At 40.7% G+C, this 24,804-nt stretch overlaps 1 protein-coding gene, 2 long non-coding RNA genes and 1 pseudogene across 3 annotated transcripts in view; all 4 read right to left on the minus strand.

Annotated features, from left to right (window-relative positions):
- LOC145481117 (DNA mismatch repair protein Msh3-like) overlaps window positions 1-24,804 on the minus strand; it is a 75,443-nt gene that overhangs the window by 41,386 nt on the left and 9,253 nt on the right. The gene's annotated exons all lie outside the window — the stretch shown is intronic.
- On the minus strand, window positions 238-666 carry LOC145462778 (uncharacterized). The gene is made up of 3 exons (XR_014041260.1): window positions 632-666; window positions 448-480; window positions 238-295 (listed from the first exon to the last, which is right to left on the minus strand). It is a non-coding gene; the product is annotated as an uncharacterized LOC145462778 (long non-coding RNA).
- Window positions 3,026-3,454, minus strand: LOC145462781 (uncharacterized). The gene is made up of 3 exons (XR_014041261.1): window positions 3,420-3,454; window positions 3,236-3,268; window positions 3,026-3,083 (listed from the first exon to the last, which is right to left on the minus strand). It is a non-coding gene; the product is annotated as an uncharacterized LOC145462781 (long non-coding RNA).
- LOC145464578 (uncharacterized) lies at window positions 17,725-22,938 on the minus strand (annotated as a pseudogene).

Below are 24,804 nucleotides of genomic sequence, written 5' to 3' on the forward strand. Positions count from 1 at the left end.
ACAATTTTTTTTATTATTAATTAATTAAGGAGCGTCATGGTGAAAACAACAACTTTCCCAAAGGAACTTTTCTTTTCCCCTCTCTCAATGGATTTCACATTCCGCGCTTCTCCATACATGCCTCGAGCGCTCCAAGTCCCCTCTCCGGATCTCGTTTTCCCTGTATATATCTAGTGCTTGCAATGCAGGCTAATACAATGATTTTAAAAGAATTTTGGGCTCTACACTTATCTTGAATGGAAAAGCAAATTATTTTTACCTTCTGTCTGTGTGTCATTTGCATCAGCTGTTGCTCCTGCAAAAAAAAATTAATTTTAATTTTAAGACTTTTAAAACATTACAATTTTGTGTGCGACTGAAGCGAATTAAAGGGTTTTGCAAACTTTTGGGCTCTACATTCATCTTGAATGGAAAGGCAATCTATAGAGAAAATAGATATTCTCTGACCTGGTAGTGTGTCATTTGCATTAACTGCTTCTCCTGCAAAAGAAAAATTAATTTTAATTTTAATACGATTTTAAAAAGAAGTTTTTGTGGGACTGAACCGATGGAAAGGGTTTTGCAAAATTTTGGGCTCTATGTTTATCTTGAACAAAAAGGCAATTTATAGAGAAAATAGATATTCTCTGACCTGGTGGTGTGTCATTTGTATCAACTGCTTCTCCTGCAAAAGCAAAATTGATTTTAATTTTAATACGATTTTAAAAGGAACTTTTTCTACGACTGAACCATTTTCTTATTTATTAATAGCGGCAAACGGAGAACAATAGCTTAAACAATTTTTTTTATTAATTAAGGAGTGTCGTATCGAAAACAACAGCTTTTCCAAAGGAACTTTTCTTTTCCCCTTTCTCACTGGATTTCACATTCTGCGCTTCTCCATACATGTCTCGAGTGCTCCAAGTCCCCTCTCTGGATCTTGTTTTCCCTGTATACATCTAGTGCTTGCAATGCAGGCTAATACAATGATTTTACAAGAATTTTGGGCTCAACACTTATCTTGAACTGAAAAGCAAATTATTTTTACCTTCTGTCTGTGTGTCACTTGCATCAGCTGTTGCTCCTGCAAAAAAAAAAAAATGAATTTCAATTTTAAGACTTTTAAAACACTACAATTGTGTGTGCGACTGAACTGATGGAAAGGGTTTTGCAAAATTTTGGGCTCTACATCTATCTTGAATGGAAAGGCAATTTAAAGAGAAAATAGATATTCTCTGACCTGGTGGTGTGTCATTTGCATCAACTGCTTCTCCTGCAAGAGCAAAATTGATTTTAATTTTAATAACATTTTAGAAAGGAGTTTTTGTGTGACTGAACTGATGGAAATGGTCTACAAAATTTAAAATTACAAAGAAAATATCAGAGAAAGTAGATATTTTCTGACTTCTGGCCTGTGTGTTATTTGCATTAACTGCATCTCCTGCAAAAGCAAAATTGATTTTAATTTTAATATGATTTTAAAAAGAAGTTTTTGTGCGACTGAACCGATGAAGGGGTTTTGCAAAATTTTGGGCTCTCCATTTATCTTGAACGGAAAGGCAATTTATAGAGAAAGTAGATATTCTCTGACCTGCTTGTGTGTTATTTGCATCAACTGCTCCACCTGCAAAAGAAAAATTGATTTTAATAAAAATAACACCATTTCAGATTAAAGAGTCTTAATGACCTTTCTGGCCCTACTTATGGCATAAAAGTTATTATTATTCCTTCTACTGTGGACTTATTAAAACCCAAGTTAAGGGTGGTACTTCTTAATATCTAGGTATCTTTCTTTTGTGCGGTTTTTGACCAGTACGAAAAGTGGATCTTAGCATGGGTTATGGGAATCAAAAAATAATTTGGAATAAACCACTGTTTTTGAAAGATAAGGAAATAACGTCAATTTTAAAAGTTAAGTTTGTTGGCTTATGGCATGAAGTGCTTAATTTTTATTGGCTGCTTAACTGTCCGATTTGGCCTGTGCAATTACAAGTGTTTGCAATTGGACAGGTCAAATCAGACAGTTTGGACCTGAAACAGCCAATTAAGCCACAAATAAGGGCTGTTAAGAACTAATCATATTTGAGCATTTTGTCATTGACACAATTAGCTGAGAAATCAGAAACAAAGTAAAGAAAATATTAGAGATAGAGGGTAAACTATTAATTTAAGAGCGGATCTGTACTCCAGAGGAAACCATTCCAAGGACAAAAGCATGCAAAAATTTAACAGGAGAAGATGGAAAGGATGATTTATTACGATAAAATTCTTTCAGTCAGTCACACTGAGGCATATGTCTCAGTAGTCCTGTCCCAGAATTCCCTCTTACTCTGCCCTGCATAGGGTGGGGTGGGAGAAGAGAGAGTCCTGTGCAACTTGCAGGCGCATGCTCGGAATGAGCCAATCAATATAAACTAGGCACCAGCCTTTTATTGTCTATCCCTGTCCATCCAGATTTAGTGGTTGGTTCCGCAGGAAATTAAAATACAAAGTTATGAAAACATAAAAAAAGTTTCAAACCACAGACCAAAATTGTGTGTAAAAATTATTGTATGATTTGTGATACGAAGAAAACCACATTGGAACTATCCGTTGACCTTACAAAAAGAGGAGAAAAAAATCAAAATATCGCATAAGTTGGAAAATTTTTGCAAAATAGAAATACCGACTAAGAATGGTGGCTCACGACACATTTGTATCTGTTGCCAAAAGAACTTGCAGTCTGTAGTCTCAAAAGTCGACAAGTTTCGAGCCAGGTGGAAGGGGAACATAAAACACATCCAAAAACTGCGCAAGACTCCAATTCTCTGCCATTTTCTCAAGGAAAATTGGATTAGAGCAAATAATGGTGAAAACAACAACTTTCCCAAAGGAACTTTTCTTTTCCCCTCTCTCAATGGATTTCACATTCCGCGCTTCTCCATACATGCCTCGAGCGCTCCAAGTCCCCTCTCCGGATCTCGTTTTCCCTGTATATATCTAGTGCTTGCAATGCAGGCTAATACAATGATTTTAAAAGAATTTTGGGCTCTACACTTATCTTGAATGGAAAAGCAAATTATTTTTACCTTCTGTCTGTGTGTCATTTGCATCAGCTGTTGCTCCTGCAAAAAAAAATTAATTTTAATTTTAAGACTTTTAAAACATTACAATTTTGTGTGCGACTGAAGCGAATTAAAGGGTTTTGCAAACTTTTGGGCTCTACATTCATCTTGAATGGAAAGGCAATCTATAGAGAAAATAGATATTCTCTGACCTGGTAGTGTGTCATTTGCATTAACTGCTTCTCCTGCAAAAGAAAAATTAATTTTAATTTTAATACGATTTTAAAAAGAAGTTTTTGTGGGACTGAACCGATGGAAAGGGTTTTGCAAAATTTTGGGCTCTATGTTTATCTTGAACAAAAAGGCAATTTATAGAGAAAATAGATATTCTCTGACCTGGTGGTGTGTCATTTGTATCAACTGCTTCTCCTGCAAAAGCAAAATTGATTTTAATTTTAATACGATTTTAAAAGGAACTTTTTCTACAACTGAACCATTTTCTTATTTATTAATAGCGGCAAACGGAGAACAATAGCTTAAACAATTTTTTTTATTAATTAAGGAGTGTCGTATCGAAAACAACAGCTTTTCCAAGGGAACTTTTCTTTTCCCCTTTCTCACTGGATTTCACATTCTGCGCTTCTCCATACATGTCTCGAGCGCTCCAAGTCCCCTCTCTGGATCTTGTTTTCCCTGTATACATCTAGTGCTTGCAATGCAGGCTAATACAATGATTTTACAAGAATTTTGGGCTCAACACAAAATATCTTGAACTGAAAAGCAAATTATTTTTACCTTCTGTCTGTGTGTCACTTGCATCAGCTGTTGCTCCTGCAAAAAAAAAAAAATGAATTTCAATTTTAAGACTTTTAAAACATTACAATTGTGTGTGCGACTGAACTGATGGAAAGGGTTTTGCAAAATTTTGGGCTCTACATTTATCTTGAATGGAAAGGCAATTTAAAGAGAAAATAGATATTCTCTGACCTGGTGGTGTGTCATTTGCATCAACTGTTTCTCCTGCAAAAGCAAAATTGATTTTAATTTTAATAACATTTTAGAAAGGAGTTTTTGTGTGACTGAACTGATGGAAATGGTCTACAAAATTTAAAATTACAAAGAAAATATCAGAGAAAGTAGATATTTTCTGACTTCTGGCCTGTGTGTTATTTGCATTAACTGCATCTCCTGCAAAAGCAAAATTGATTTTAATTTTAATATGATTTTAAAAAGAAGTTTTTGTGCGACTGAACCGATGAAGGGGTTTTGCAAAATTTTGGGCTCTCCATTTATCTTGAACGGAAAGGCAATTTATAGAGAAAGTAGATATTCTCTGACCTGCTTGTGTGTTATTTGCATCAACTGCTCCACCTGCAAAAGAAAAATTGATTTTAATAAAAATAACACCATTTCAGATTAAAGAGTCTTAATGACCTTTCTGGCCCTACTTATGGCATAAAAGTTATTATTATTCCTTCTACTGTGGACTTATTAAAACCCAAGTTAAGGGTGGTACCTCTTAATATCTAGGTATCTTTCTTTTGTGCGGTTTTTGACCAGTACGAAAAGTGGATCTTAGCATGGGTTATGGGAATCAAAAAATAATTTGGAATAAACCACTGTTTTTGAAAGATAAGGAAATAACATCAATTTTAAAAGTTAAGTTTGTTGGCTTATGGCATGAAGTGCTTAATTTTTATTGGCTGCTTAACTGTCCGATTTGGCCTGTGCAATTACAAGTGTTTGCAATTGGACAGGTCAAATCAGACAGTTTGGACCTGAAACAGCCAATTAAGCCACAAATAAGGGCTGTTAAGAACTAATCATATTTGAGCATTTTGTTATTGACACAATTAGCTGAGAAATCAGAAACAAAGTAAAGAAAATATTAGAGATAGAGGGTAAACTATTAATTTAAGAGCGGATCTGTACTCCAGAGGAAACCATTTCAAGGACAAAAGCATGCAAAAATTTAACAGGAGAAGATGGAAAGGATGATTTATTACGATAAAATTCTTTCAGTCAGTCACACTGAGGCATATGTCTCAGTAGTCCTGTCCCAGAATTCCCTCTTACTCTGCCCTGCATAAGGTGGGGTGGGAGAAGAGAGAGTCCTGTGCAACTTGCAGGCGCATGCTCGGAATGAGCCAATCAATATAAACTAGGCACCAGCCTTTTATTGTCTATCCCTGTCCATCCAGATTTAGTGGTTGGTTCCGCGGGAAATTAAAATACAAAGTTATGAAAACATAAAAAAAGTTTCAAACCACAGACCAAAATTGCGTGTGAAAATTATTGTATGATTTGTGATAAGAAGAAAACCACATTGGAACTATCCGTTGACCTTACAAAAAGAGGAGAAAAAAATCAAAATATCGCATAAGTTGGAAAATTTTTGCAAAATAGAAATACCGACTAAGAATGGTGGCTCACGACACATTTGCATCTGTTGCCAAAAGAACTTGCAGTCTGTAGTCTCAAAAGTCGACAAGTTTCGAGCCAAGTGGAAGGGGAACACAAAACACATCCAAAAACTGCACAAGACTACAATTCTCTGCCATTTTCTCAAGGAAAATTGGATTAGAGCAAATAATGCCCAAATATGGAAACTACTTCCAAATATAGTTTTCCCGCACAACAGAGGGAGGGGGGGAATGGCACTGTCCAAAGCATGTGCCTGCAGGTTGTACAGGACTCTCTCTTCTCCCGCCCCATCCTATGCAGGACGGAGTAAGAGGGAGTTCTGGGAAAGGACTAATGTCTTAAAGAATAAATACAAATAAATGTGAACAATCACTAAGGCCTAATCTTCTTGAAACTGTCTTCACAGAAACTTGTTAAATTTTGCATTCCTTGAGACAAAAATGTGACTTGCCACTGTGCATAAAATCAGTCAACTCAGGATACCAAGAAAAATTAAGGAGTTCATTATTGTGTTGTTATGGTGGTATTACCGTCAATCAGCTTCTCGTTTTGGAAAGTTTATTCAGTTGGTAATGGGTGAAAAAGCTTTGACGTCACCCCTGTTAGTGAAGTTGAGCTCGTCAATTCATAAAGTTTAGGCGAATGGCATACGTTATTTATTGTAATCTATTCTTCAACCCTTTTTTTGAGAGGAGCAGAGGCTGGGCCTATATAGTTCCAAGGGCATTACAGCTGTGTCCCTGACACTCAATAAATTGATAGTTTAGAGCTTAAAAATGTTCCCTTTGAGGTCTTAGAAATGGCCGAAGATATCACAAAACACAAGAACTACATTGTTGATTCCAAGTAACAGCTATCTTGCTTTTCTTGCATTTTTGTTTCTGTTTTCGAAAACATTGAAATTATCAAAAGATGTGAAAGTTGCCTTATGGAAGTGAAAACTTCCACTTAAGTGACATAAGAACAGACAAAGTAGTAAGGTTATATAAACTTTTATGAATTGGCGTACTTACTGACTAAAGGGACTGACTCTGCCTGCTGTCCAGTATCATCTCCTAGCAGTTGATCAAAGAACTTCTTTCTAGTTACCACCGCGTGAAGCAAAGTCGCTATACATAGCAAAATGGAAACAGACATAATGGCAATGATGGACTTGTTCAGTTTTGATTTTTCCTTGTACCGTAAGTCATTGCAAGTCATATTAGAAGCTTCGAATTGGTTTGTTGGAGACAGAGTTGTGTTTCCTTGCGTGCACCAGAATCTTGCTGGAAATCTAAGGGTCTGGAAACCACAGAACAGCCCCACCATGACAACGAGAACAACAAGCTGAAAACAGACATGACAAAAGAATATCGTCCTAAATGTCGTTTTTAGAGAATTTCTTTCCGATTCATTTGATCCCTGTCTCCCAATCTGCTGTTTTAGCCATACACCTATAAAGATGAAGGATACCCATATGAAACCCGAGACTCCAAAGGTAATGCCAGCAAAGTCCAGTGGTGTTAACTGTAGTGGGCTCAGTGAAGAAACATAACTGTCATAGCAAAGTTGTCTGGTGTAATCATCTGGCGTGGGCCGACAGTTGAAGGTAAATCTGTCTTTATCATGGTAGTCCTTCAGAAAACCAACTATCAAAGGCCAAGAAAACAAAAAGACTGCAAAATGAATGCCACCAATTACGGTTTGAGTCTTCAGGGCAGTTTCCAAAAGGATCTCCATCATTCTAGAGGAAGAGGAAAAAAAAAACTGGAGGTTTTTTATCTCACTGATACAGATTGATCTTGTAATCCCATTAGAAGTTTAAGAAAGTCATTGTTTTGGTCATTTTAGATGAAATAAAGAAAACTAATATTTTCCTTTCACAACTCTTCCTTTTGCAGAGTTAATAATAATAACTTAACCCTGTTTTCACAGATGTTCCCCAAGGAAGTATTCTCGGGCCGTTATTGTTTTTAATTCATTTTAATGACGTCCACAAGTCGTTGCGTTATTCTAAGATCATCACCTATGCAGATGATTCAGTAATTTTCACATCCTCGAAAGATTTGGATGCTATCCAACACAACCTCAGCAAAGACATCAATAGCCTCGCTTCCTGGTTTCGAGATAACGAGCTTATCATTAATCTCAAAAAATGAAAAACTGAAGTAATGCTATTTGGAACAGCAAAAAAGATTAAACGGTTTTGATGGCAAAGAACTAAACCTCTCAGTAAATGGATCTCTCATAGACACGACTACAAATTACAAGTATCTAGGTGTCCATCTGGACCCTACAATGAATCTTGATATGCACTTTTACAGAACATAGAAGAAAGCTGCAGGAAGAGTGAACTTATTACGACAAATCCGTTCTAACACTGACACCTTAAGCGCTGAACGAATCTATAGAGCAATGATAATGCCCATCTTCACTTACTGCGGCCAAATTATGCTTGGTTGGTCAGAGACACACATCTGGTTGGTCAGATGCCAAATAAGAAACTTGGAACAACAAATTGAAGTCACAGGATTATTCTGCAAAACTCCAAATGCCTAAACTGTGAACTCCGCCTATCCACAATTGAAATTTTTTACAGAAAAAGGCTTGTTTATTTGTTTTTGATTGCCTAAAAGGCAATGTTTGTAGTCCTTTTAAAAATTATTTTAATTTTTTTAACCCACGATTTTAATATGAGGAACAGCGGGACCACCATTACTCTGCCGAAAGTGAAAATTGACTTTGTTCGGAAAAGTTTTTACTTTTTAGGCGCTTCAGCTTTTAATTCTTTACCTTAAAAATCAAGCAAATTAGCAGTAGGGTACTATTTAGGGAGTCTTAAGATCAATTTTTTTGTATAGTGTAGTTAATAATTTACAAAGTCATTCTTATCTTATTTTTAGTTTTCATCCTTATATTATGTTATTTAGACAGGACCCCTTTGATAACAGTACTCTTGCACTGAAGGGCTATCCTGTATAAATATTCGTTGTTATTATTATTATTTATTATTTTATTAAAACAAGGATGAAAACTGTCTCCTGTAAGATCAGAAAGGTGAGGTGATGATGTCAAATAACATGGGAATTATGTCATTATTTCTGGCATAGAAGTCTGCCACTTGAGATAAGCCATCATTGATGTTTAGATTTCTCCATTTCTCCATAGCCTCTGGAAACAACCCAAACTAAATCAAGTGATAAAAACTCAGTGATAAACGACAATGTAAAAATGTAAATACTGCAGCGAAAAACACATTTTAACAACCTAAAAAGACTTAGCTCGCGTTTTCATGAGAGATGTTTACTTTGGTTTTGTTTTAACTTTATTGAAGTGAAATTTTTAATCGTGAAAACACAGTAGCAAACCTCAGGCATGGTTTAGCTCAGTAACCAACGGTAACCAAGGAAAAGCAGACATTGTTGCGACATCTTAGCAGCAAGTGTTCACGCGTTCAGCATGTAAAGAGGAGAAAAATAGACAAAGATTCCTCCTAATATAAGTAGGTTTCAAGTCAAAGGGCAAAAAAAGCTAAATTAACTCATGTTTAGGCACAGAAATCCCAGACTGCTGTTTCCCTTTCATTGTCAAGTGCAGTAAGCGTTTCCTTTCTGTTAGAAGCCCAGTAGCTCAGTAGCAGTATACAGGCAGGCGCAATTAGAAGATAATCTACATGTACCTGTCAAAGTGGAAGAAAAAAAATCATAATTGAGGTCTATGGAGAAGAAAGGCAAATGTTAGAATTTATATCAGCCCAGAATAAGAAGAAGTACTAGTAAACATTTACGTAGCCAGGGCTCCGCAGCAGATACCGTCTCACGTTTTTTTCGCAGGAAGAGGCTCAGAGGATATCTACAAAGCTTTACATTTAAGGAGAGTTTGGCTTGACATCACCGCCTGCAAATTGACAACGACCTGCATTTGGCATTGGGAGTAAAGTCAGAAATTTTATAATTTTCCAATAGTTTCTGTGCAACATTGCAGCACTTGCTTTCCGAGAAAACCTAAACCCGTCTGTTGTATGTGGCCTACTTTAGTTAATTAGTTCCGTGTAAACAGCTTCTCTAATAACTATGGTTTAGTTACAAAACCTCGGTAAGCAGTAACCGTGGTAAACCTCTCCTGTGAAAACACGGGGTTGTGTAGTTCCACATTTAAAAAGTTGTTGCTATAAAAAAAATTGAGTTTTATAACAGTCCTAACTTCTTTAACACTATGCATGATGAATTTTCCTAAATTAATCTAACCATTTTGAAAAGAATTCACTGTTCGCGAGTACATCTTTTAAGGTGATTCCTCACATCTGCATCGCGCATCCTTACAGCGCATAATTTGATGATTCAAGGTATTTCCACACAACCTCGTTCCCAGAGTCCCCTGCCTTCCTCTCTCTAGACTGGATACTGAATGAAGCTGATCACATGACTGGCGTAGATAAATATTGCCACGGTCGAGGACAAATTCTGCTCTATTACTCTGTTCTTCTTTTCAGGCCAACAGAGATTTTAAAAGAGCGCAAAACCGCAGACGACATGCTAGTACCTTAAGACATTTTCACAAATATGGATATCTCGCCTGGGAAAATCTGAGTTTGAAAACCACAAAAATTCAAAACATGATGCATCATTTCTACTTGGGTCGTAAGGCCATGACTGAACGAATGGGCTCCATTTTTACGCATGCTCCATCGCATACATTAAAGTTTTTGGGGTTATTTTGAGCCCAGGCTACTGGAGTTTGAAAGGAAAATGATCTTTCACATTCGTGGGTTTCAAACTTTTGTATCAATTACACTGTGCCAGTGCACTGCCAACTAACCTAAGGAGTCATACGATATTAAAATAGGAGAATTGAAAAGCCTATTTCCACCATTGATTCAACAAGGTTGTTTGTTTTTCTTTTGAAACTGCGCTATTGTTTAATGAAGCCTCTGATTGGACAACTATTTTTATCGGACGTTTGACTGTTTGACCTGGCTGATGACCGCAAAATCATCTCTCTGAGTTCTCTCTTGTACGGTTAGGCAAAAGTTAATTCAACTGGCACATTTCTTCATTGAGGCCAGGAACAATCTATTGACTGCTTCAAAACAAAAAAAGGAAAGTATGTAACTTTCAGTCATTGATAAGACTCACTAATAACGTGCTGAGTATAGTGACAAAATATTCACGAGAAAACATTGATTTATTGTGGTATTAAATGGTTTCTAATTTGCAGAAAGAAAGATAATCATACATTCTCATTCAATTATCCTGTCCTTTCGATTTATATTGTGTTCAAAATGTAGTCAACCATTCGACTTGACAAAAGGAGGAAAAAGGTTGAGCTCCACATTAAAACACAGAAGGAAAACAAAGCAACACAGGCTCGGTGTAGTTCTCATAACAGAGATCTCAGCGATCGAAAAATATATTGTCATGCAGTTTAGGCAAGCCGCGAACTAAATGTAAAGCTAGAATTCCCAACGGGGCATGAAAAATCGCAGTCACTAGTAAAGAGATGTACCGACAAGTCAGATTAAGGAAAAGAGTGGACCAAAGCTGCAGAACGCATTACGCAAATTAAAGTAACCTAAAAAACTAACTAGAAATCATCAAACATGTAGTAAACAGTTACCCAGACATGTATAATTTACTCGGTGTTGCGGCACTGACTCTTCTGACTTTAAACGGGCCAAAGTTTACAAATATATACAAATTGTTCCCAATATAGTAAAGAAAAACAAATATAGTACAGAAAGACAAAGAAGAATAAACAAAAAAAACATATTTACAGCCATCGATTTGGAGATATGTTCAGGATGTGATAAAACAATTAAGTGCTTCGAAGATAACTTTGACAGTGCTGAACCTATAGCAGTATGCAGGATACCTGTCACATATGAACTCAGTTAAATGACCTTGCTTTCCATGAGTTCTCATAGCACAGTGGATATAGCGCCCACCCGGAGTTCGGGAGGTCTTGGGTCTGATTCCATTCTTTGTACCACGTTCGTGACATGTTGATGAATTCACCTTTCACAAATTGAAACCAACAACTCTGGAATATTATGTTGTATTTAGGGTGCAACCAATTGATTGAATTTAGCATTTTCCTTTACTTGCTATTGTTTGGAGCAACTGACGCGTAAAGTAGTTTTGTATCTGTGCACGAATGTTCCGTTTCCTTTAAAGCGTTACTGAAACAAATATCCAAAGTGGCTTTTTAGTTCTTGAAATATTTTTTCAATCTGGTGGCTGGGCACTAATTGGAAATAAAAATGTTCAGTAATCATCAAGAAGTTGCTCTGATCGGGGCTTGAAGTATGGTACCAAAGTGGGATAATTCTGAAAAATTGAGACGGCAAAGCACTCAGTGGTTGACCACACAAGTGACGTCACATGGTTGACAGCAACAGAAAGAAAACTAAGAGTCACTGTAGAATTTCGCTGCTAGTTAGATTCAAAAACGTTTAGTTTGGAAGATACAGATTCTAATGGAAGCTCCAGGAGTGTTTCTGAGGCAATTGAAAGCAAGAATAAGGAAGATTCTGATGCAGTTGGCGGGCTTGTGGAGCCATACCGGTTCAAGCATGTTGCCCCTGAAGGCTACAAAGAACCAGAGGAGGAAAAAGGCAAAGATGGGTTAACTCTGACCATATTAGAGGCTAAACCTGAAAATTAGATCACGACAGATATATTCGCAGTTCTCGCATAATTTGACAGCATTTGCTCTTGCTTCATGGTTGACTTCCCGCAAATATGTACACTGAAATTGTTACTTGCATGGGCTTCCCTAGGTGGATGCCCAAGTTATAATTTGAGCTTTGTCTATGTTTTCGTTCAGTCACAAATCGCCTCAAGCTTCTAACACGCATGGGTTGAGTGTATTATTACGATCGAGCACGTAGTTTTGTCAGTTTAGCTTCCAATCTGCATGCGTTAAGTATAAAGACATGTGCAGAATGTGTTATCACGAGCACATAGTTTTGTCAGTGGTTGTGAAACTGCTAATTCATCAAAAACATCCTCACTGAAAGTAAACATGAATTATATGACATTTAATTTACAGCTGGTTAATTTAGTTAATAATTGACCTATAGTAATTCTTAGTTAATATTTCTCCAGGAATTAACAGCAGTTTAACCTCTAATATCTCATTTTAAAGGTAATAAAATGTACTTTCTACAAAAAAAAGTTTGCCTTCATGGAAGCTAATATTATCTTGAAAAAATTTTAGCAAAAAAGGTGAGAAATATTAGAAAAAACAAAAATATTTGAAAAACACTCTGCTGTTTGATTTTAGTGTTAAATGACACTATTTTCCTTGATGTATAACCAACTCTATCCCAAAAACTGAATTAATTAAATTACTACAATTTTTTTTTCCGGACATAAACAAGAATATTGCGTTTCCGTCACCATTGAAACTCAGATTATGCGTCCCTAATTAAATATTCATTTTGCAACAAGAGTCAACAAAACGAAGCCTTTATTCATGATTTCTAACCTCTACGCTTTTGAAAACGATTCACTGAACATTACTCGATCAATAGACGAGATGCTAACCCCACGAATTTTCACCTGAAGACGTATGGTTCTCGAGCCTTTGCTGTTTCCACTCCTGAACTCTGGAACAGTCTACCTGTTTCTATCCGCTCATGTGACAATGTAAGTTCTTTTAAATCTAAACTCAAAACTCATCTTTTTAAGAAAACTTATTATTCTTAGCGATTTTTACTTTCTATTACTTTCTTAAATGCACATTTTCAATTATTAAGATTAGTACAGCTCATTTTGGCGAATTGTACAGCGCCTAGAGCAGGCATGGATAGGCGCTATATAAATATTTATTTATTTATTATTATTATTATTATTATTATTATTATTATTTAGTCGAGCTCATGCTCACTTCTGTTTGTTTAACTCAATTTTTTTGCTTCTAATTACAAAAGCACTGTAAAAAAAAAATACTTTCTAATTACTTGAAATACCTTCCAGATTGTTTTCCTGCTCAAACACCATCATCAACATCTTTGCAAATCCTTTCAAGCTTGCCTGATCGACTCCACCATGATTTGACTAGTTTTGACTAGTTTTGACGTTTTGACTCGAATCGCGTGATCTCTGAAAAATCGTCATGTAGGCAATATTGAAGTGTCTTGGCTGAAAATCACTTAGTAACGCAAATTTTCGCGGCCCAGTGGAGGTTACTCTCTGCGGCAGTGCCAAACCACATACAAATGTACACACCGTAGGTGGTAGACCTACACTAAAAGACGTCAAACGTTTTTGGCACTAGTCGGTCCACGAACTTAATGAGAGTTTAACGCACGGCAGTCACTAATAAGTTTCGATTACACAAAACTTTGAAGAAAATGTTCACAAAATACTTAGAATTCACGAAAAAGGAAGCCCGAGTTCACACAGATATGCGTCTAATTCATGATAAAAAAGGAAGTTTAGTGGCGATATTTTCTTGCCAAAAAAATGTTATTTATTCCGACAATACGTTTGCTTAGTCATAGTGAAACTTCCAAGAGGTAGACGTTGAAATGCAAGGTCCAGTGGTCACTGTAATGTCTTTTACTATATTTTTGAGCATTTTAATACCTCTCAAAGTTGTCCCGGCATAGTCAATCGAATGTTCGGAAATCGAACTCAATCGAACTCAACCTACACTGTAACCCAATCCGTGGATTGAGTTTGATTGAGTTTGGCAATCCATGGTTAGTATAGAGGAGATTCTACTAACTATGATTGACTATGCGGGCAGTTGGTGAGGATTTCCAAAAAGTAAAAGCTTATTATAGTGAGCTTAATCATAATTCGCTTCAGCTTGGTGTTATTTCATTGTTGTGAATACTTCAAAAGGGCAAAAAATGATCATGACTGATTTCCGCCTTCGATATCGATCGCTCGTTTCCACTATCTCTGACGCTTTATCAGCACAATGAATAGTCGGAACTGATCCTTTTCTTAAAATCCGTTTTCCTCTTGGCTTCTCGCTTGTGGATTCCACGCAGTTATCGCTGCTTTCTTTTGTAGTATCGGCCGGCATTAAATCGCTTAATCTGAAACGCTGCACAAGTCTTACCACCTCGTTTCCCCATTGCATCTGACTAAGGAAATATGCAATCTGTCAAATTCCTGCATGCTCGATGCGTAAACACCACGTTCGCGTTCAAAAAAATTACTGATAAAAATGTTTTCATGGCGCTACAGCTTATTTCACTGGTCAATGAAATAACAAACTAATAATTTATTGCAGGATTGCTATATTATGCGGGATTTTTATTCAGTTCAGTAGCACTTTAAGGTCACGCAGGACACTTGCCAAATTCATGAGCCAAATTTTTGGGGCAGCTGTTTCATTTTCAAGCTTCAAATCTCTGAATAGTGAGTGTTGATTCCGCTCAAATTTGACAGGTATCTTGGTGGATGATGGAATTTCATCATGATTGTCGCTTTATAGGCAGATCACGATTTACGGTGATACTTTAGACTGCTAAAGTTAGAACTGGGAAAAGCAATGTTTGAGTTTTCTGATTCAGAAGCGCAGTAAAGAAAATGGTTTTATTATTTAGTGATAAAGGAATAACCTCTTCTGTGGTGTGACAAAAAGCACGACTCATTGAAAGTTATTGGCTTCCTCAGGAGTAGAACTGTGAAACATAGACTTTGAAACGTCTGATCTTCTTTGTGAAGTTTGTTTTTGCAATTTTGTTTCTGTCACATAACAGTGCAACATACTAAGTTTATCTCCATGGTGTATAAGTTCCTGAAGTTCTATATCCGTGATGAAAACTCGGACACAAAATTGTAGTGTTTTCCGTCTCCGAAGATTGAACGAGTGCACTAATGTCTTCAAAAATGTGCAAGAAGGTCATACTTCGAGATTTCAATCACACTATCACACATGCAATTAGCAGTAAGCCGCACATACAACGTAATGAATAATTCAAGCTGTAAAAACTCTTCGTATGAATATTCCGTGCATCGTCGGAATCAATCGCACGATTCGTGCGGTTTAAACGTCGCATTTTACATGCGCCGAATCAAATATAAATTTTAGTCGACTCGAATGAGTAAGTTCGGCTGATTTGATTTAAACGTCGCATTTTTTTGCCGGATAAAATTGCTGAGCGCGAGCGATAGCGACATGTTAATTCCCACTCGAGCAAACATAATTTATTTAACATAATTTATGAATTAGATTCGGCACATGTAAATTGCGGCGTTTAAATCAACTGTAGAACTTCAGTCGTATATTCGACTGGATCAGTCAAATATTCGACTGAACTCGCATTCAATTGAAATATGTCGCATTTAAGTGATTTAAACGTCGCATTTTCCATGCCCTTAATTCGGCAATTCGATTCGGCGCATGTAAAATGCGACGTTTAAACCGGGCCTAAGTTTCCAGCGCGGCCTTAAGTGAATCGATAGCGGAAATTGTCAAAATGTGCAATAACGAAACTGTCGCAAAATCTTAACGGACCGTTTGGCGCCAAGGGCATGAGACCTCCGACAAACAGTCTTAAGAGCTTGGCTTTACGTTACAAAGAACTTTAATTACTGTTTGGGAGTCGAAATTAACTCTGGAAAGAAATTAAAGGAATCTCTTAGCGAGAAGGAATTTACAAGGACCGGATAAGAGGCTCGATAACGCCTGAAGACATCCATTCCAAACGAGAATTTATCCAGTTTGAATACCTTCTAGAAACGAAAGTAAAGAGACATGCCGAAAATCGAAAGCGGAACTTTACCTGTTATGGTGTAGTGCATTTCTTAACAACAGCACTTCAACATTCCTGAGTTTGCGTCTTTTCTTCCATTTCTCGTCTGTGAAACTATTCCCTGGTTTGAGTCAGGCGACTTTCAAATGATCTGACAGCGTCGTTTGCTCCTTGTAAGGTAGATCACTTCACAAACAACTGATCGAAATCACGTCTTGAATACATTGGTTATTACTTAGTGTTACGGATCACGAATATATGAAACCGTGAAACCTATATGTCACAACAAGCTTATTAATTTGCATGGCAATTTGCATATATTCGTGATCCGTAACACTAAGTTGTAGATCAGGGTTTGGAACGTTCTCCCCATCTCAGGCCCCCCATCTCAGACCCCCCATCTCAGGCCTCCCATCCAAGGCCCCCATCTCAAGCCACCATCTCAGTCCCCCCACCTCAGACCCTCCACCTCGGACCCTCCACCTCAGACCCCTATGCTTGACGTTTAATCCCCTCTTCAGCCCCCTGTCATATGTCCACTATCTAACCCACGCTAATACATCAGTCAATTCCAGCAGTTCCCATCCCCCCCCCCCCGGGCTAACCCCCGGGCATTAGCATTTTTTTTAAAAAATGGGCAAATTCCCCGGGGAGGGGACACATAAGCTTTTTAAATGCCCCGGGGTGGAAACGAAGAATGAGGGCAAATGCCCCGCCCCCGGGATCGTCGCCTTCCAACACCTCTGCGGTTTTTTAATTAATCAGTGAATAAAACGGTCAACTGTTAAGTATTTTTATGCAACGGTAAGACTTCAAGGACAACAGTACGTGCTAGTTGATTCTGATTATATTTATTTCTTTATATTTGTTTTTAACAGTTTGCTAGGGGATAGCTGGGATTGCGGCGGACGTGCCCCCAGCCGCGAGCGATGATAGGCGCCTGTATTCGCAGGCTACTTTTTCTGTGAAGAATCAAAACATTTGAAATGATGATGCATTGCATTTTAAGCTCGCGAGATCTGTCTTGAAGATCGCATTATTTGAATTCGCGAGACTCCAATAATGATCAGAAACCCTCGAACCTTCGCTTCCCGGCCAAAGATTCCTTTTTCAGGCAATCTCTCAGCCGCGCAATTTATGAGCCTGATATTTCTATGCACATTTATAGCATAGAAAAGCTTCGGTACATTAAACGAGTAATATGCGAGTGTGAGAATTGCGTGACTATATTCTGAGACGGACGTACATGATACCAATCTGTCAGCGAAGTCTGCGCCAGTTAAGAAGATAAGGCAAGAACCAAGGCACGACCGGCTCGTGTAAGGCTTTTAATCAAACTGGGATAAAACTAACAGCCGAGTAACAGTAACAATATGGCGGACGCCACGCTACGAACAACAGATAAAACGCATGCTGAGTCCTAGTACCGCTGACCGGTACTGGCGTGACTTCTTTCTTCTTGTTTCATAAGTCTTTTCAACGCAGTAAATACATAAAGTGAAAAGGGGCATAGTATGCCACATAACAGGAACCGAGAACATAATGGAATGTACTTGACGCTAACCTATATGCAAGGAAACGTCAGAGTTCAGTGACATAGTCTACAAAACGCGTAGGAGGACGGCGGACACGTGAGGATTTCCGTAGGTCAGGAGTGGGAGGGTCTGCTGACATGACTGCGTATTCTAATGGGGTGTCATCAGGACATGACGGCTGTGTAGCTGTGTCAACCAAGGTATGGTCAACAGGAAAGGCACAGGCTTGTGGTGTAACACAGTGAGAGCTGTCAGATAGCTGATGCGCTGAAGAAGAGATGGCATCAGGGATGTCAGGCAGAGAGGGTGGAGGGCACGATGTGGTACCAGGTTCGTCTTTATCGTCTGAGTCGTTACTGCGACGTGTGTGGGGAACACGTAAGGGGTCGGCCAAGTCAGATGGGACCTTGAAGCACTCTGATAGTTTGACATGGTATGATGAGCTGCGTAATTGGGATCCAATGAACTTTTTGATGTCACAGAACGGTGGTTCTATGGCTACAACAAGGTAGCGGTCGCGGGCTCGAGACTTGTTCAGGTCGGAATGGAGGTACACTAGGTCACCAATATCAATCTGGGGAGTAGGGCGCCTTTGCTGCACAGGGGCCTTAGAGCGCTCACTGTGGGGGTGGTTGGAGAGGCGCTGCTTGTGCTGGAGGGTAATTAAATGGTCGTCAGCAAGGGGTAACTCGTTGTTTGAAAACTGGTCCCGCTGTGTCCACATTTCTCGTGAGGATAGGCCACGTGAACGGATACGAGAGTTCAAGGCAGAGGTCGCTACGGCGAGAGTGAGGGGAGAGACAGCACCACCAAGAGGCTCCTGACGGAGTAGTTCTGTTTCCAACTTCTGGACAACTCTCTCAGCTATGGGGTTCTGGTTGGGATTTTTGGCCTGGCCAAGCTCAATTGTAATTCTGTGCTTCTCTAAGAGTGGGTCGTTGACTAGGGCCTTGAAGCCAGGTGCGGGGTCAGTACGGATCACAGCGGGTGGACCATTTATAGGGCGCATTTCCAAGCAGAGTTTGACGATGGCATTGAGTAACGTTTGGTGCCGCTCATCTTCAAGCAATAAACTGGAGGAGTAAGAGGTCTCGCGGAGGACAAAGATAAGCTGGCGAGAGCGCTTGATGACGTCTGCTGCGAAGGACCGACCAATAGCGTCAGGTGGTGGCGAGGTGGACTGGTCAATACGTGCGGTTGGAGAGTTTCGGAGTGCCGCACAGGAGTGGCATCCTTCAGAGACACGAGAGATTGCCTTGTCCAGATCGAGGGCGAAAAGATAGCGTTTGACGACCATCTTCAACTGGTGGCAGGACGGGTGGCTAAGCTGAATGTGAAGAGCGGTCAAAAGGCCATCCAAGGCTTGGCGGGGGACGATAATGCACTCCCTGGACGGTGACAACGGTTCATGACGCTGCACAACAAGGAGGCCATCATTTGCAATTGACGCAACTTGTAAATACCGTTTGACGTCCTTGATGTTAGTCAGTTTCTTGGAAGGTCTCGTACCCTGGACAAGGTGAGCGTGTGTCCGGCGCAGGTCTGGGCATTCAGACTGAACAGCCAACCAGGCGGGCCGGCTGGTGAAGGGAAGGCGGACGCTCCCTTGGAGGATATCTTGAACAGGCACGGCTCGGGCAACAGAGTCGCTAGTTCGAGTGATGAAAGAACACACCTGACAGCTCTCGTTTTCACAAGGGGCGGCGTTTCGGCTTGCAAAGTCTGACGGGAGGATATCAGCGCCTGAGACGTGCCTTACAGAAGCCTGGTAGCGGCTTACGACAGATAAGAAAGTGGATACACGAGGGCTGGCAGAGAACTCGCCACAGCAGAGCTTCTCGTACGCTTGGACGCAGGGCTTACTGTCAGTAAGGATGCAGGCCTTCTTGGACGACTGAATAAGATACGGGCTGAAGTGCTTAGTAGTAGCCGCAATGGAGAGGGCTTCTACCTCGCATGGAAGCCACGTTGTCTGGGACCCCCGCAACTTAGCGCTGAAGAAACCGGAAACATGTAACTTGTCTCCGCGCGTCACATAGAGGGTAGCACCTATTCCTGGGTCCCTGACAGCTCCGTCAGTTACGATCCATAGCTGGTCCTCAGGTCTGGGTAACTTGATTGTGAGCGCAGATGAAAGGGCATTCTGAGCACTACGGAATGCACCTCTTAGATCATCGGTCCAGTTTATGGATTCCTGGGAAGGACGACCAGCCGTTACAGCATCCAAGGGAGTGAGGTAACGTGAGCACCTTGGGATGACGCGGGAGAGGACCTTGTATACCCCAATGAAGGATCTCAATCGACCAACAGTGCTTGGCTCAGGGTAGGTGGCGAGAGTGTTTAGGCGGTGGGGACTGGCGGAGAGAGAGCCAACAGTCCAGATCCAGCCAAGAATAGTGGTGCTCTTGGGACTGATGATGGTCTTGTGGGCAGACAAACGCAGGTTACACTTGTGTAGGGCTTGTAGGACCTTCTTCCAGTTGCATAATAGCTCTTGGGGTGTGTTGCCGCCACAGTATAGATCATCCGCAATTTTGGCCACGGATCCATCTTGTAGTAAGGGGCCTAGGACGCGGGACATAACCTCTTCCAGGGCGGTTTCCGAACCGGGCATGCCCATAGCGGAACGAACGTAGACTCGTACTCCTTTAAAAGGAGTGGCAACGCCGCAGTACTTCATGGACTCTTTGGCCAAAGGGATTTGATAAAAGGCACTTGTTAGGTCGGTGACAATGATGTGTGACCACTGGGCGATGAGTCGTAGGGTGGAGTCAACATCAGGCAGCAAAGATGGTTGAGGCTTACTGTATCTGCCTACGTCAGCAAAAGCAGTGACGAGACGAGAGCCGCCATTGGGCTTCTTTACCAGGAAAGAAGGGTTTAGGTATTCAACAGTGATACCAACATCTTCGGGGCGACGGAAGACTCCGAGTTGCTCTAGGTGGTCAAACTTCTCTTGGAGCTCGACGAGTTTATCTCGTGCATATTGGGGGAGGCGACCTTTCCGCTGTGGTGGCTCAACAGGGCCCATGTTGACCTGTGCTTGGTAAGGGCCTGCGGATCCATTGTAACCAGGGAACTGGGGGTCAAATACGGAGTCGTACTCTCTAAGCAGGGATTGGAAATTGGCCCTGATGGCCTGAGGTAGGATGCTGTCTGGGTCTACCTGAACGGATGCGGAGTGACTGGAATTAGAGGGTGGTAACGGACGCTGAGCAGGAGACGGGCCTGGATCCTCTTTTGGTTCGAAGACAGGAGTGACTTGGCCGAAGTGTTCGTGACGCTTAAGTGTGCGAGGCTCGGTTGACAGGTTTGGTATGCGTATGGCCCGTGCAACACTTGAAACGACACTAGGCTGCGGCCACAACTGGGATGGCTTGAGTTTATGTGAACTTGGTGCATCAGTACGAGGTTCAAGTGCATACTCTGAATCAGGAGGAGCATCGTCTGGCAGCTGTACTTCCAAGAATTCTCCGGGCCAAACAGTCTTGGAAGGAGTAGGAGCACGGAGAACAAAAGCCCTACGAACAGTTGGGGCGGGGGGGGGGGGGGCTGGGTGGAGACTTGGACCCATACGTGTAGACAGACCCATTGCCAAGGAGCACCTCTCTCTTAGCGGGACGCACAGCAACATCATTTGCCTCCATAAAGGGGGTCCCGGCGAGTACTTCAACATCAAGATCCTCTACGACAAGACCTTCGAACGTAAAGTCTGTGTTGTCGCGGGTGAAGGTTGTTCGTATCTCACCGACCACCCGAAGTTGAGAAGAGCCATCAGCCTGCTGGACGGACTGGGCACTTGATATTACAGGACATCCGAGGTGTTTCGCGGTAGAGTGACGGATCATATTTCCAGTGGCGCCGCTGTCAATGGTGACGCGGACAACACGGTGAGCATGAAAGACATCCATATAAGGAGACTGACGGGTCTGTACACGGTAGGCTACGACATCTGGGGTAGGCAAAGTGGGATCAGGAACTGGAGTATCAGGGTCGAGGTCGCAGTCCGTGTCTGGTTCGTTGTCGAGGATGCCAACGATCTGTCTCGCTTTTACCATGAAGCGCCTGTCATTGTCAGGGAGGAAGGTACACTGACTGAGGAAGTGGTTTGTGTTAGAGCGACCGGCTTGCTTGCATAAGGGGCAGACCTTGTCCTGACGGGGTTGTCTGGTGCGGAACTTAGAGTTACTCCTGCCACCCGGACGGGGGCTACGAAAATCGTCAGCTACTGCTGCACGCAGGATCCTAGCGTCATCGGAGGTGCGGATTTACTCAAGGAGAGAGGTAACGGCTTGTGAGATTTCTGGCTTAATTGAGGCAAGGGTGCGAGATCTCAACTCCGTGCCGTAGCGCTGCTTGACCAATCGAGGAAGGCTGGGGTGAATGAGTCGTAGCCAGGTAAGGACGACGAAGTTCTCGAGAGTGGGAGTAAGTTCCTCATCCTCTGAAACATGTTCACCATGGTGGGTTAAGCCATTTGCACGCAGCAAGGAATCCTCCACAAAGGCCATGAGGCGTTGGTACAGGTCCTCGGGGCGCTCATCTGCCGCAAGGTGTATGTCAGAAAAGTCGATAAGTTGTGCGCCGGTGACCTGGAATCCAAAGTGTTGTCGAATAGCTTGCCAGATGAACTCAAGAGAGGTTGAGTTTTTTACCAGCGTGCTACGCGAAATAATAGGGCAGTAATTGGCGATTTGTCCCAGCATCAGCTCGAGGAAGTTGGTTTTTTGACGAGCGGTTAAGCGTCGAGAGAGTGGTACAGTTTCGCCATCGTTTTCGAGTCCTCGAAGCGGTTGGGCTTTGGTCTTTTTCAACCATGTAAAACCATCCGCGAGGAAGGGGGCGAAGTTGCTGTCTAAGGAAAGTGTGTACAGTAGATTTTGCTTCCAGTTTTCAAAGCTATTGATTGTTTCCACCTTGGAGAGGCACCACTGCTTCGGTGCGCGGTGAGTAGACGCCATAACACACGATGTAGAACTCCGGACGTGTTGTCACAGCGAAGGATGCACTGTTTTGGCTCACGCGGTCGAGGCAGAAAAGAGGCTTTCTACGGCGAAAATGCGGCTTGGGTTGAACCGAACGCTGCCACCACGCCAGTTAAGAAGATAAGGCAAGAACCAAGGCACGACCGGCTCGTGTAAGGCTTTTAATCAAACTGGGATAAAACTAACAGCCGAGTAACAGTAACAATATGGCGGACGCCACGCTACGAACAACAGATAAAACGCATGCTGAGTCCTAGTACCGCTGACCGGTACTGGCGCTGCTAATAAACAAAGGAATTTTGAGGTCAGCAAATATTTCAAGACGCTGGTTGCGTGACTTGAAACAAAGTGATACATATAATTATCTTAGAACGTCTTGGGACCGATGCTTGTTTCAAAAATATATTTTGAAAGTATTTATAATTTATATATTTCCTAAAAAATAGTGCCAGAATACGGTAAGAAGAAACGCGATGCTGTAGAGTCTATAGGCTAGAAAGGAAGTAGCAACAATGGCGACTTTCTCTTCCAGTGAACTTGCAGTTTGTTATTCGTAATAGCCATATTTCATAATAATTTCAATACTCTACTGAAGAATTACTGTATTACTTGGCACAACAGTTAACATAAAGTTAAACCCGACACATAAAACGGTCAAACCCGACTGATACGATCGGGGTCTGACATGGTACGTCGGGGTCTGATATGGTAGGTTGGGGTCTCGTATTGTATGTTGGGGTCTGATATGGGGCGCCTGATATGGTAGGCCACGTTCCAACTCTAATAGAAGTTGTAATCAATACATAATGTCTTAAGAGACCCTCTCCATAAAAATCGAAAATAACTCGGCAAGAGTCGAAAATTCGATTTCGCTCATATTTTCATGGTAGATAGGCTAGGGCATGACAAAAACTACTGGATAGTTTTTTTTTGGCAAAATATCCTTTTATTTCAAAGAAATAGGCAAATTACCAAATTCCGTGAAAATCGTCATTTGACGCACCATTTTATTAAACAAGTTTGAGGGCCTCGCATGCAAAGCCACATCATTCTTCCGTCTTAAAAACACTGAAATATTTTTGTGCAATGTTTAAATGTGTACTGGGTTGATTTTAGGGAATGTTGCGTTGTCTTTTTGGGTGCAAAATAATTAAATTTCGAAGACATGTATATCATTCACTTAAAAGTACTTCGTGAATATAATTAATTTTCACCATGTGCGAAACCTTCAAATGGATTAAGCTTCTGGTGGTTGAATCGCAGAAGGATGGTCTACAGATTCCTGTAAAAATTTCTTTGGGCAAATGATTGTGAGCGACGCGAGAGCTTTTCAAAGTACGTCAAAAATGCAAATATTTGACCATCCGTCGTCAAATTTCAATTTACAGGTAAGAGGTATATTTTAGCACGCGCCACATGCACGAGGCCACGTACACTATAGAATACGATTTTATAAATATACACATATTATTATATATATGAACAAACAGATGAACAATGATTAAATTGTTTCACTTATCCTGAGAGTGCTCTATACAAAATATATCAAAATGTGCAGCATATGCCGTGACAGCATTGCGTGACTAACAAAAAATGGCTATAAGATTGTGCTGCGCCGACACGCTTATCAGCAATGGTCAGCAATCGATCAAACGTAATATTTTGGCGCAGTGCAAAGCAAGCAACTATCTACAAATGACTCAGCCGTTTTTTGACTTAGATTCAGTGATGTTCATATGCGCAGAAAGATGGTCACAGATTCATGGTATTCGACCAATAATAGGTTGACAGTGCGACGAATGGTGAGAGATCGACTAGAAACACGTCAAATCGGCTTTGGACCTGCCTTTTACTGCAAATGAGGTTAGAACATTTCGAAATTATCAGCTCTGTGTCTATTTCAACTTAATATAGCTCAAGACATGTGGCGCGTGCTAAAATATACCTCTTACCCGTAAATTGAAATTTGACGACGGATGGTCAAATATTTGCATTTTTGACGTACTTTGAAAAGCTCTCGCGTCGCTCACAATCATTTGCCCAAAGAAATTTTTACAGGAATCTGTAGACCATCCTTCTGCGATTCAACCACCAGAAGCTTAATCCATTTGAAGGTTTCGTACATGGTGAAAATTAATTAT

The sequence above is a fragment of the Orbicella franksi genome, chromosome 1 (genome assembly GCF_964199315.1).
Source record: "Orbicella franksi chromosome 1, jaOrbFran1.1, whole genome shotgun sequence".
Taxonomy (NCBI): Eukaryota; Metazoa; Cnidaria; class Anthozoa; order Scleractinia; family Merulinidae; genus Orbicella; species Orbicella franksi.